This window comes from Thalassophryne amazonica, chromosome 3 (genome assembly GCF_902500255.1).
Source record: "Thalassophryne amazonica chromosome 3, fThaAma1.1, whole genome shotgun sequence".
NCBI classification, from domain to species: domain Eukaryota; kingdom Metazoa; phylum Chordata; class Actinopteri; order Batrachoidiformes; family Batrachoididae; genus Thalassophryne; species Thalassophryne amazonica.
Window position 1 is genome coordinate 22,723,146 of NC_047105.1, and position 11,096 is coordinate 22,734,241.

Genomic DNA, 11,096 nt, shown 5'->3' on the forward strand with positions numbered 1-11,096 from the left:
CTTTGTTTCAATTGACATCTCTCGTGTTGGAGCCATGATTCATGTCAGTCCACTTGGTGCAACAGCTCTCCAAGGTGTGATCACTCCTTTTTAGATGCAGACTAACGAGCAGATCTCATATGATGCAGGTGTTAGTTTTGGGGATGAAAATTTACAGGGTGATTCCATAATTTTTTCCTCAGAATTGAGTGATTCCATATTTTTTTCCTCTGCTTGGTCTAAAAAAGTAACCGTTACTGACTGCCACAATCTTTTTTTCTTGATTTCTTATAGTGTTTCTTAAAGCCAGAAAGTTGCCATTTGAAATGACTTTAGTTTTGTGTCATGTCTGTGATCTGCTTTTTTTCTACAAAATTAAACTGAATGAACATCCTCCGAGGCCGGTGATTCCATAATTTTTGCCAGGGGTTGTAGTTGTGCACAAAGATCTTCAAGTCTATCTTTATTGCATATAGAAATAATCTCCATTTTTTAAACCAGTGTCACACATACTTTGTGAAGTTGCATTATTAAAATCCACTATAAAAACGCAAACTACCATGGCTATATGAAGGCTAACTGGCCCTACCTGACACTGGTTACAAGTGTCATTGGTAGTTTCCAACTAATGACAGAGTATAATTGCATTAACAAGTTCAGGGCCCGGTCATTGCTATCATGTGGCAAAAGCCATTGCGCCATCAGTGCAAAAATCTGGTTTAAATTTATCACGGAGTTTGAATGATCCCCGTGAATCAGGACTTAGCCATCTGTGCTGATCAGAGAGTGAGGAGGAAGTGTTGTGTTGATGAGGTGTTCAAATGCATCACCTCAGGGAGCCGTGGTGGACAATTTTTGCTCCAGTAAATGGTCCCCTTCTGCAAAGATTCATTTCATAGCCAGAAAACCTCTCAATTCTGAGTCCTCTGTGTAAATAGCAACATGCCTGGTGGAGCAATCATCATAAAAGCAGTGTAACAGATGGCAGGCTGATTGGTTTATTTCATCTATCACACAAAATATGGCCCCTTTTTGTGTTGCGTCGTACTTTGTGCTCAGATTGCAACCCGTGTAAATAGTAAAGTGTTGCTGGACACGCCCTGGCTGCACTTGTTGCTATGCACTTTAGACCGTGTGCCATAGATTGTCAAGATAGGGCCCAAAATAAAGTATATTTACCTGCAGTTATTTCACTAAACTCAGCCAAGTTCATGATCAACATTTATTTAAGAAACTTTCCAAATTTACAGATGTTAAACCATTTTTTATTCAATGTAACGTCTACTGGTTTGTATTCCAACCAAACGCCACCTTTGGAATTCCCACCTGACACATGAAACTCGTGTTTTCATAAATACACATTTTTCAGATTTTCCATATTGAGGATGCCCCCCCCGGCAGACGCTATCGAGTTTGGCGTGTGGCTTCATGAGGCTAAGTCTTCCTTTAAGTTGCCTGTTGTTGCCTTTAATTTATAACATTCTCTTTTCTTAAAAATAAATAAATGTATACATACTGTATGTCAGTGAATAAAACATATCAAATGAAGTCTGGGCAGACTTTTTGAAATAAGATTTGCTGTTTGGATAATCTCACAGCTACTTGTAGAGAGATTTTAATCAGCTATAGCTTTAAGAGAGATTTGGTTTGTTTTTCTTATTAAAAAAAAGATTTTCTGTAAATACGGATTACGTTTTTGTTTGGTTTTGGGTTTTTTGAATAAATGGGTTGACTACAAAAGAAAAAAATTTGACCTTGGCTCACGTCTTTCTGCGTGCCATTTTGTTGTTGATTCCCACGAGTCAAATATCAGTTTATGTAAATAAGACAACAAACCTTTTTGAATTTTTGTTTTTGCCTTTAATTCAAATGCAAGTTGTTTTTTTCCCCCCACACTTGTACGGTTTTCTTTTTTTCAATAATTAAAAATGCTTATTTAATAGGCATGTTTATGTTGGTAACTTAAAGGTTTTCACTAATTCCAGTTTTAAGTGTAATGACACAAAGATTTGTTTAAAATGACAACTGGAATGTTTGTTTTTACTGTCCCACACACGTTCTATAGAAACACAATGTCTTGTTAAAAATGAGATGTCAATAAAAGTAAAAACTTCATTGTTTAACATGTTCCTGCTCGTTGATTGGATGAATTCTGTCACAACAACCTTCACGTGTTTAAAATAAAATGACAATAAAAATCTTACTAACACTTGACAACAAGGACACATTAAAGGACATCATTTAACGTGCACAGACAGCTACAGTGGGAATTAAGTTATATATAAAAAAAAAAGACGCCCCAGTCTGTGGATGCCAGGTATCAAGGTTAATACATTAATGCCAATTAACTAACAAAAGTTAACTGTGTTTATTCATGGATCTCTGGATTTTTACAAATCATTCAATGTAGAAATTTATGTATATACTCATTACATTTAATTTTTATTATAAATTAATGCATTCAGTAATTTGTAGACTGTACAAATTATTGAATGTATTTAACATAATGTGAAAATGAAATGTTACATATAAAAATGAAATGCACACCCACACACACACACACATATATATATAAATTTCCATATTATGTATAAATTCATATATTTAATTTGTACAGATTCTGAACACAGTTGAGCCTCACTGTGAGTTAAAGCTACAGCGTGTAGGATTTTAGGGGCACTTATTAGCATAAATGGGATATAGCATTCATAATCATTTGTTCATTGGTGTAACGACCTGCAACAATGAATTGATGTGTTTTTAAAAGCTTACTGCAGAAAGAACCCTTCATATAATCTCCATGGGGTTGGGCCCCTTCTTTGGGGGCTGCCATGTTGATACAGTAGCCTAGAATACTGAAGTAAAGAAGAAAGAAATCAGTGATGCCACCTATACACGCTACCCCTTGCTAGCAAAAAGCCAACAAGTTTGCGTACCCTCGTTTTTGTGAGATAGAGGATTATACATATTGCTTATCTGAAGAGAAGGTAAAGTAGCATTAATCCCAACTGCAAAAAAGTGAAAACATGAAGAAGAAACAAAATTGTGATGATGACATAATGCAACCTGCAACCTCACCACTAGATGATACTACATCTTAGCTTTACACTGTAGCTTTAAAGTCTGCTATTGTTAAATGTAAATAAGTTTTAATGCATTTATTATACTGACATTTTCCCCAACAGTCTTCCTTTTTTAAACTGAATTTATTCTCAGCATTCGCCATAACTGAACCACCAGAGGGCATCGCTCTCTTTGAACATGTTTTTAACTTTTCACTTTTACTGTTCAAAGTGTGTAACTCCAGGTGTATATTTTCTAACACCACTTTCTTACGCTTGTTTCGCTGAGGATTACGGAATGTGGACGAAGCGTATCTTAAATATCTCTGTTATTAAAAGAAATTTTGCAGGGTCATAAAGTGACGGAGCGTCTGTGTGATAACATGACTCATAAAGCCAGCAGATGCGTGCAGATAAACGAAATGCTTCTTCAGGGATTTAAGCACCTCGTCAATATGTTCAACCCCCTGTTCAGTAACATCAGTTTATGAAGAGGCACAACTGTATTTTACACACACAATGAGAAAGTTATTATTATTGCTGCTATGCTTTGGCTAATCTTAGGCATATACCCTGTAAAATATGGTGAGTGATCGGTAACAATTCACCATCATCAGGTTGTTAACGTAATAACTCAAAAACACATGCTGTCATCCCCACAAGTCACCAAATTAAAAGGGCATATAATGAGGATAAATTTATTCAATGTTGTACAAATTTAATGCACCAGATCAATGCAAAACCTAACTTTGTTGTACTTATATAACATACCATTGGCCTATCTGCTACCTACTGGACATGTCTGAGCTTGTTGCAGGAAATAATCTTATCACCTGATGATGGAAAATATGAGCGGGTGTGGTTGACATTATGTAGCACGAAAAAAAGATAATCAGTTTTTTCGTCTTCAACCCTAGGTTTACCAAGTCTTGGTCTGCTAGCCACCACGGCCTAGGTCTGGTGGCCCCCAAAAGCCTAGGTCTAGTAGTCATCAAAGCTGAGGGTTGGTGGTCACCACAGTCTAATTCTTGTGCCCACTAAAGCCTAGCTGTGGTGACTATGAACGCCTAGACCTGGTGAGCACCAAAGCCTAGATCTGGTTGATTGCCACATCTTGCTACTATAAGCAACAGGTTCCAAACAAGATTCTTGTAATGGATCAATAGCTCCACCTGGTGGACAATTACCATTAATACAAGTACAATAGAGTTTTGCCATGAGCTCAAGAACACACATTATGCTACAATCATTATGGTAAGATTATTAGGAATTTCATACAAAAGCTCACTTGTTTAAAAAAAACATTTACATGTTTTCATCCTTTGCAGCAATTTCAACAACACCTGAATTTCACAGCTCAAAAATGTCAAGCGCATAAATCATACCGCAGCGACAACGTTTCACTGCTTCATTCAACGCAGAAGATTTGTGTTTCCACTTGTCGAGGTGGAAAACATGCAATGGTCCAGCAGCATCAAAGACAGCACCGCTCATCGACTGTGTGCCGGATTGGAGCAGTGTTGGACCTGCATCTTGTTCACTTCACGTTCACCGTCGGCAGCTTCAGTACCAGTTGGTGCACACGATCATGAAACGCATGTCGTCCACCTTCCTGTTTCCGATCACACGCTGGGGCAACTCTCCAGGGTTTTCTATGTGAGAAGATACAAATGTTTTCTTAAAGCAAGTTATAGATGATAGAAAGTGAGTTTTGACATTTTAGGTTTTGTGCCGTAACATTGGAATTCGAGCTCCACTCTGAAGTAAGATTTCACTTTGTGTCATCATAAAGGGTTTTTTTTAAGAAGAAAAGAGAAACACTCAAACACAATAAACGTATTGCTGAATTTGTACCAAACATTCTGAACAGATACGTAGAATGCTAATGTTAGCGCTGTAGAACCAGAAATGGGAAGGGTCCACTGGTCCTCGCCACTTTATATTATTTGATGGTGTATATCACAACCCCAAACAGATGTGAAAGTTCACAAATAAATGTAGCTAGTGTGTTCTCCGTGGGGATCCACGGGGTCTAGATTGGGTCGTGTTTATAAAACAGGTAGTTGACATTTGTCAAGGGTGGCAATAAATTATGCAAAGTGTCTGTAATGAGCTGGAATGGTGCGAGTCCAGAATAGTTTTTGGAACCTTAGACCTCAACAGTTTGAAGAAGAACTCAACTCTTTTATTTCCTGGTAATTACACAATTTTTAATGTTAATTTACTGTCTTATTGTAGTTATTAATTGTTTAGGTTCTTGTTATCATATACAGGCACTATTATCATTATTATTATTTATTTTATTAACATTTCTATTTAAATGGACCACAGTGGAAATAAGTGTTTTCACTTTCTTGTCTCATCCATGTATTTTTAATTTATTTACAATTATATTATGCATTTACATTCAACTTACAAAATAAAATCACACACACATACACACGTGCTGCTCTGGGAAATCAGCCAAGGTGTGTTGAATTTTGGCTCAGCCAGTTAGCGTGCCAAATGGTGCCAAACTCGGCAGGTGTCAGAGCGGCTAATTTCAGCTGACCAACATGAACATTTTGCGACTGTAGCTTTACTGTGATGAAATGAGAACCGTTAGTGTGAGTGTATTTATTATATGAAGCATTACAGGTACACTAAATATATAGTGTGGAGGTTCAGCGTGTACCCTCAGCAGCCGCCGGCACCGAGCTCTGACCGTCGCTACAGTCCTGATGGATCTCCACAGTCGCCTCATGTTTCTCCTCAGTTTTCCTCTCACTGCTTTGCTCACCTCCCATCGTTACAACTGAGGAAAAAAATAATGTCTTAGAACAACTTGGTTTTCAAATGGGGGGCACCCGAGTTCTAGGGGGGGGGGGGGGGGGGGGGGCACAAAAAAATAACAGTATTAACCAACAAAAGAAGAAGGTGAAAAAGAAAACATTTCGTTTGCTCCTCTCCACAGTGCATCCCTGCCTCAGCTGCCTGTGCACGTCAAAGACCCAGACTCATTGCTCGCACTAAACAAGAGGTGAGACTAGATGAGAGACTAAATATGTATAAAAGTTTAATTAATATTATTTATGTTAAAATGTGTTAGTTATATCCAGTGGTGGGCACAGATAACCAAAAAATTAACTTCGATTAACAGATAATCGGATAACTGAAAAGTTACCTTTGATAAAGATAAAACGATAAGCCACCCAAAAATGTATCGAAAGTTACAGATAACCGATAAATTCCAATATTGTCTCTGGTACATTTGCAACTACTAATAAACTGAAATTGAGTTTTAACGCCGCAATGGCTTCTACTAGAATTAAAAGTGACAACAGACCCAAACAATGAGACCACACTTTTGTCTTTGAACATCCTGCCCCCTGCTGGAAGCTCTTGTTTACTACACAGCTTCCAGCACAGAGGCACTCTGAGAGCAGCCACAAAGCCCAGCGCTCTGCCAATCATAATGCTCCGGTCAGGCGGAGGTCTTGAAAAATAAAGTCATGCTGACTTGTGGTTTTAATTTATAAATAACATTAATACCAATAGAATAACTCCATTAATGTCAATTCTGTCATTTGTACAAAGGTAAAATATAACATATCTTTTAATGTTGAATAATGCACTAATTCTGAGGTTAGAAAAGAATAAAAAGAAACATGACAGTGCTCAAAATAGTATGTGCATGTGCTAGTTTTGTGCACATATTATTCGAGTGGTGCACGTAATTTTATATTGCACTAGCACTGGTGCAAGTAACTTTATCCAAGTTTTATCAACTATAAGCACCAGTAGAATGAACCAATAAAGGAATAAATAAGGAAAAAACAATTTCCAGTGTGTTGTCTTCGTCTTCCCTGCGTTTTATGACTCTCACACACGGAGCAAGTTGCTGTGACAATTCGTTTGCACGCACGTGAACACACACACACACACAAAAAAAAAAAACTGCCGTTGCTCCCACTGCTGCTGCTCTTCCCTCAAACTCTGTCATAACCACACCAGACCTGCTTCGAGTTGCTTCCTGTGACGTCATGATGACGCAGGGGGCAGAGAGGAGGTGAGGACGCAGCCTGCGGGTTCTCTGCACAGAGAAGTCAGACTGCACAGTTTGGCTGCAGACAGACTGTGCACTCTGATTTCTCTTCTAGTTTATATTTGTTCTTGTGCTGAGCTGCTGAGCTGCAGGTCTGCGCTCTGAGTTCTGTTATAGTAGTTTATCTTTCCTCCTTTGACTGCGAGATGTGTGCGTGCGCGTGAATGAACCGTCAGTAAATGTGGAAATGTCTGGAGTTACAGTTGATGTGGACATGTCCTGTCTCTGGCAATCAGTCTGTGAGCAGGACTTGTCCTTTTTTTTTTTTTTTTTTTTTTTTTTTTTAAAACAGTGATGAGACAGTTTGAGGGGAGAACAAGGAACTAACTGCCTGCAGCCAGACAGTTTTTTTTTCTCCTTTCTTTTAATTGTTCACATGTGCGCACGTGAACGAATTGTCTGTGAATGGACTGGAGATGTCCGGACTTTTTACTGTATGTGGACATGTCCTGTCTCTGGCAATCAGTCTGTGAGCAGGACTTTTATGGATTTTATTTAAACACTTTTGTGAGAGAAGAAGAGCGAGGAGCAGCAGCTGCAATCAGCATTTGTTTTTCTGTGGTCTTTTTTGAGCGTGTAGTTTTACTGCATTGTGTACACGGTATAAAAATAATCCTGCGTGATTTATACTGCAGGAACAACGGAACACAGCAGGAATCATACATTGGCGTCGGGTAACGTTGTCTTGTGATGGTGTGGCTTCCAGTCACGTCGAGTACTGTCCTGTTGCTCTGACTTGCGCTGAAACCACTTAATTTCTGCGTCGAACACAGGACGCAAACAAAAATTAAACATGTTTAATTTTTGGCATCCGATTTGCTTTCCCAAGCCCTATTCTGACACCTAACCTTCAATCCTAAACCCGAACCCCTAATCATATCCCTCACTCCCCAACATTAATTGTGTAACCCTAAACTCCATTCTAAGCCCTAACCTTCAATCCTAAACCCGATCCCCTACTCACAGCCCTAACCCCCTAACACTAACTTTGTCACACCAAGCCCTATTTAGAACTCTAACCCTCAATCTTCCCTCAATCAGACTGAGAGCACTTAAGATGACTTCCTAAAATTCTATCTTTTTTTCTTAATTAGTATGTCATTTTAATTGTGTGAATTTAACTGTAATTGTTGTGTGACTTTTGATGCCTCTTGGCAAGGACTCCCTTGCAAAAGAGGTTTTTAATCTCAGTGGGACTTTCCTGGTTTAATAAAGGTTTTAAAACACTAACCCTGTAACCCCAACCACCCCTATTCTGTGTAACAAGAGAACTCAGCCCCCAGGAGAACTCGGCCCGGGTTACGAACCCGGTCCAGGTCAGGGTTAGCCCCTCGGACAACTTCACACCCTGGAAGAGCAGTAAATCGACTGCATTTATATAGAGCTTTTCCATCTGCATCAGACGCTCAAAGCGCTTTACAAATAATGCCTCACATTCACCCCGAGCTACCATACAAGGCACTCACTACACACCAGGAGCAATAGGGGATGAAAGACCTTGCCCAAGGGCCCTTAGTGATTTTCCAGTCAGGCTGGGATTTGAACCAAGGATCTTCTGGTCTCAAGCCAAACACCTTAAGGCCTGGTCCCACTGAGGACAGGATTAATTGCGCATGAATTGAGTATAGAAATTACGGGCGTTCTTGTCATCCGCAACAAAATTGGCCAAAAATGACAAATGTCCCAGGATGAATTACATGTATAGCGAATATATGACGAACAATCACGGTTGTATAACGCATGTATTGAGGAAACGGATCAGACGCATTGGGATTATCACGGCATTATTACGAATGTATTGTTAATGCATCGTACACGTGTTGTGCGTGCGTGGCATCTGCATTGCAGTCATAAAAGAAGCACCTTTCAGCATCACTATTCACACCAACTCCACAGCCTCTGGAGCAATAATTGGACTCGGACAAGTTGATCACAGAGTTGATGTTCATGTTGTCATGCAAGGGTTAACTGTTCATGAGTTTAGGGGGGGCTGCTCGGGAAGGTGTTTTTTTCTTTTTTTTTTTCAAAACAAGAGAGGCTAAACAGCAACTCTTCCTTTTGTTGGTGTTAAAACTCCTGACAGAGAACCGAGGTCCACAGCTGACTTCTCTGCAGCTGGGGATTTACAGTATGTTGTTGGATTGTAGCAGCTATTACATCTTTGGGGATCTCCACAGTTGGACCGGCACTGACTGGCAGGTATGTCCCTTTCTGCCTCATATAGTACTTTGGGTTTACGTGACGTGTTTATAATGCATTCGCAGATTGTCCGCAAATCCAAATGCTTTATTCGTGGCCAATCTGTATGCATTCACTACAACTTATTTTAGTTTGTGATGTGGACATGATAGGCACGCTATATATCCATTTTACACTCTGTCCTAGTCCGCTGCCAAGCCTCAAATCCCCGTCATTTGCGGATATCAGCTAACGGCGTATATACAGCGCATAGCGTCAGTATGTATTGAGTATGTACCGAGTATGTAAGGTGGATGTCATCCGCAACCAAAATTTTGTGCAGCTCAAAGACCCTGGCAACGGAAAAACGTGCCTCTGCCAATAATTGCGGACGTGTGTGGGTGTCGGCCGACTCATACAAGTATGTTTCACGGATATTGCGGATGTTTGGCGAATATGAGCCAATTTTGTGCGCAATTCATACGCAAATCTTCCTAAACCCCAGTGGGACCGGGCCTTTAGCCACTAGACCATCACCTCTCCCCAGTGTTTTAGTTCTACCGTTAGTTTCTCTTGAAGTGGGTGCGTCGTGGAGATTGCAAAGCTGCAGTTAGACCAACTTCAACCACAAACCATCTGCATGGTTTGATTCCCCAGAATTCTGTTCTGTCACTCAAAACCAACAACGAAGTTCATCAACTCAAGAGTAAAAAAAAACAAAAACGTCTTTATGATAGTTCCAGCAAATCGACATTTAAGTCCACATTTTCAGACAATCCTCCAGAAACAGCTGGCAGAAGTTAATAATAATATGCCATCAAAATAAAAAACTCTGAGTGCCCTTCTACTTTATGTTACATTCACTTTACAAATTGTTATAATAATAATAATAATAATAAGACTTTACTTTGACTTTTTTTGTATTTAGGCCTATGTCGAAGAAATGCTCCTTTAAACTTACGTACATAATTTAAAAAGCAAATGTGTGATTAAAAAAAAGTTTTTAAACGTCTTTGTCGGATTGTTTGTGGAACATTTTGGCCACGTGACGACACTGAAACTTCGTTTACATACTGTTGTTTACAGCACCGATAGACTCCGCCCGCGCGCGCACACACGCACGCACACACACACACACACACACGTGCTGAGTTCAGGAACAAAAATTTATTTTACCCACTGCAGTCGATCCCAAAGGAACGCGATGGCGCCGTAACACTCTCTCCCGGACGCCGATTCCGATTAGACTTCAGTGTTACCAGGCAGAGAATCCACGCGGACGTGTTCAAGCGGCCATTCACGCCAAAGATCGTTTTCGAGTGTGATGAAGCACTCTGTGACGGACGTACAACATCGGTCCTCTATTTATTGGGAAGAGGCGGGGCTTAATACGTAGATTAAAGGGGTCGTATTATACACCCGCGCAACAAACTAATATAAATTCCCAGGTGATTTTAGAACATATATTAAAGTTTGTAGCTAAAAATACAACATACAACAACATACAGTATACAACAACATACAAACCAACTTTTGAAGTTGATACTGAGATACGGAGATTTGCTCCACATGTCACAGATATTCAAAACATTTCGACATATGCGTCATGCATCTCCTCTGCTGATGTGCATGTTACAGAGGTTTGCGTCGCACTTTGCAGAGGAGCCCAACATTGAAGATTCTATTTTATTGAACTTTGATCGTGCAAACACACTGCTGACCTTCACTTGTGCAGCCAATGAAAAGCATGTTGTAATTTAGAGATAAGTGCCAAGATCAATATTACTAACACA

General features: G+C 39.6%; 1 long non-coding RNA gene across 1 annotated transcript; it reads right to left on the reverse strand.

Moving 5' to 3' along the window:
* Nucleotides 1–474: 474 nt before the first annotated feature.
* Nucleotides 475–10,636, reverse strand: LOC117506409. Its single transcript, XR_004559459.1, has 3 exons — nucleotides 10,480–10,636; nucleotides 5,716–5,835; nucleotides 475–4,693 (listed from the first exon to the last, which is right to left on the reverse strand). It is a non-coding gene; the product is annotated as an uncharacterized LOC117506409 (long non-coding RNA).
* Between the last annotated feature and the right edge of the window lie 460 nt (nucleotides 10,637–11,096).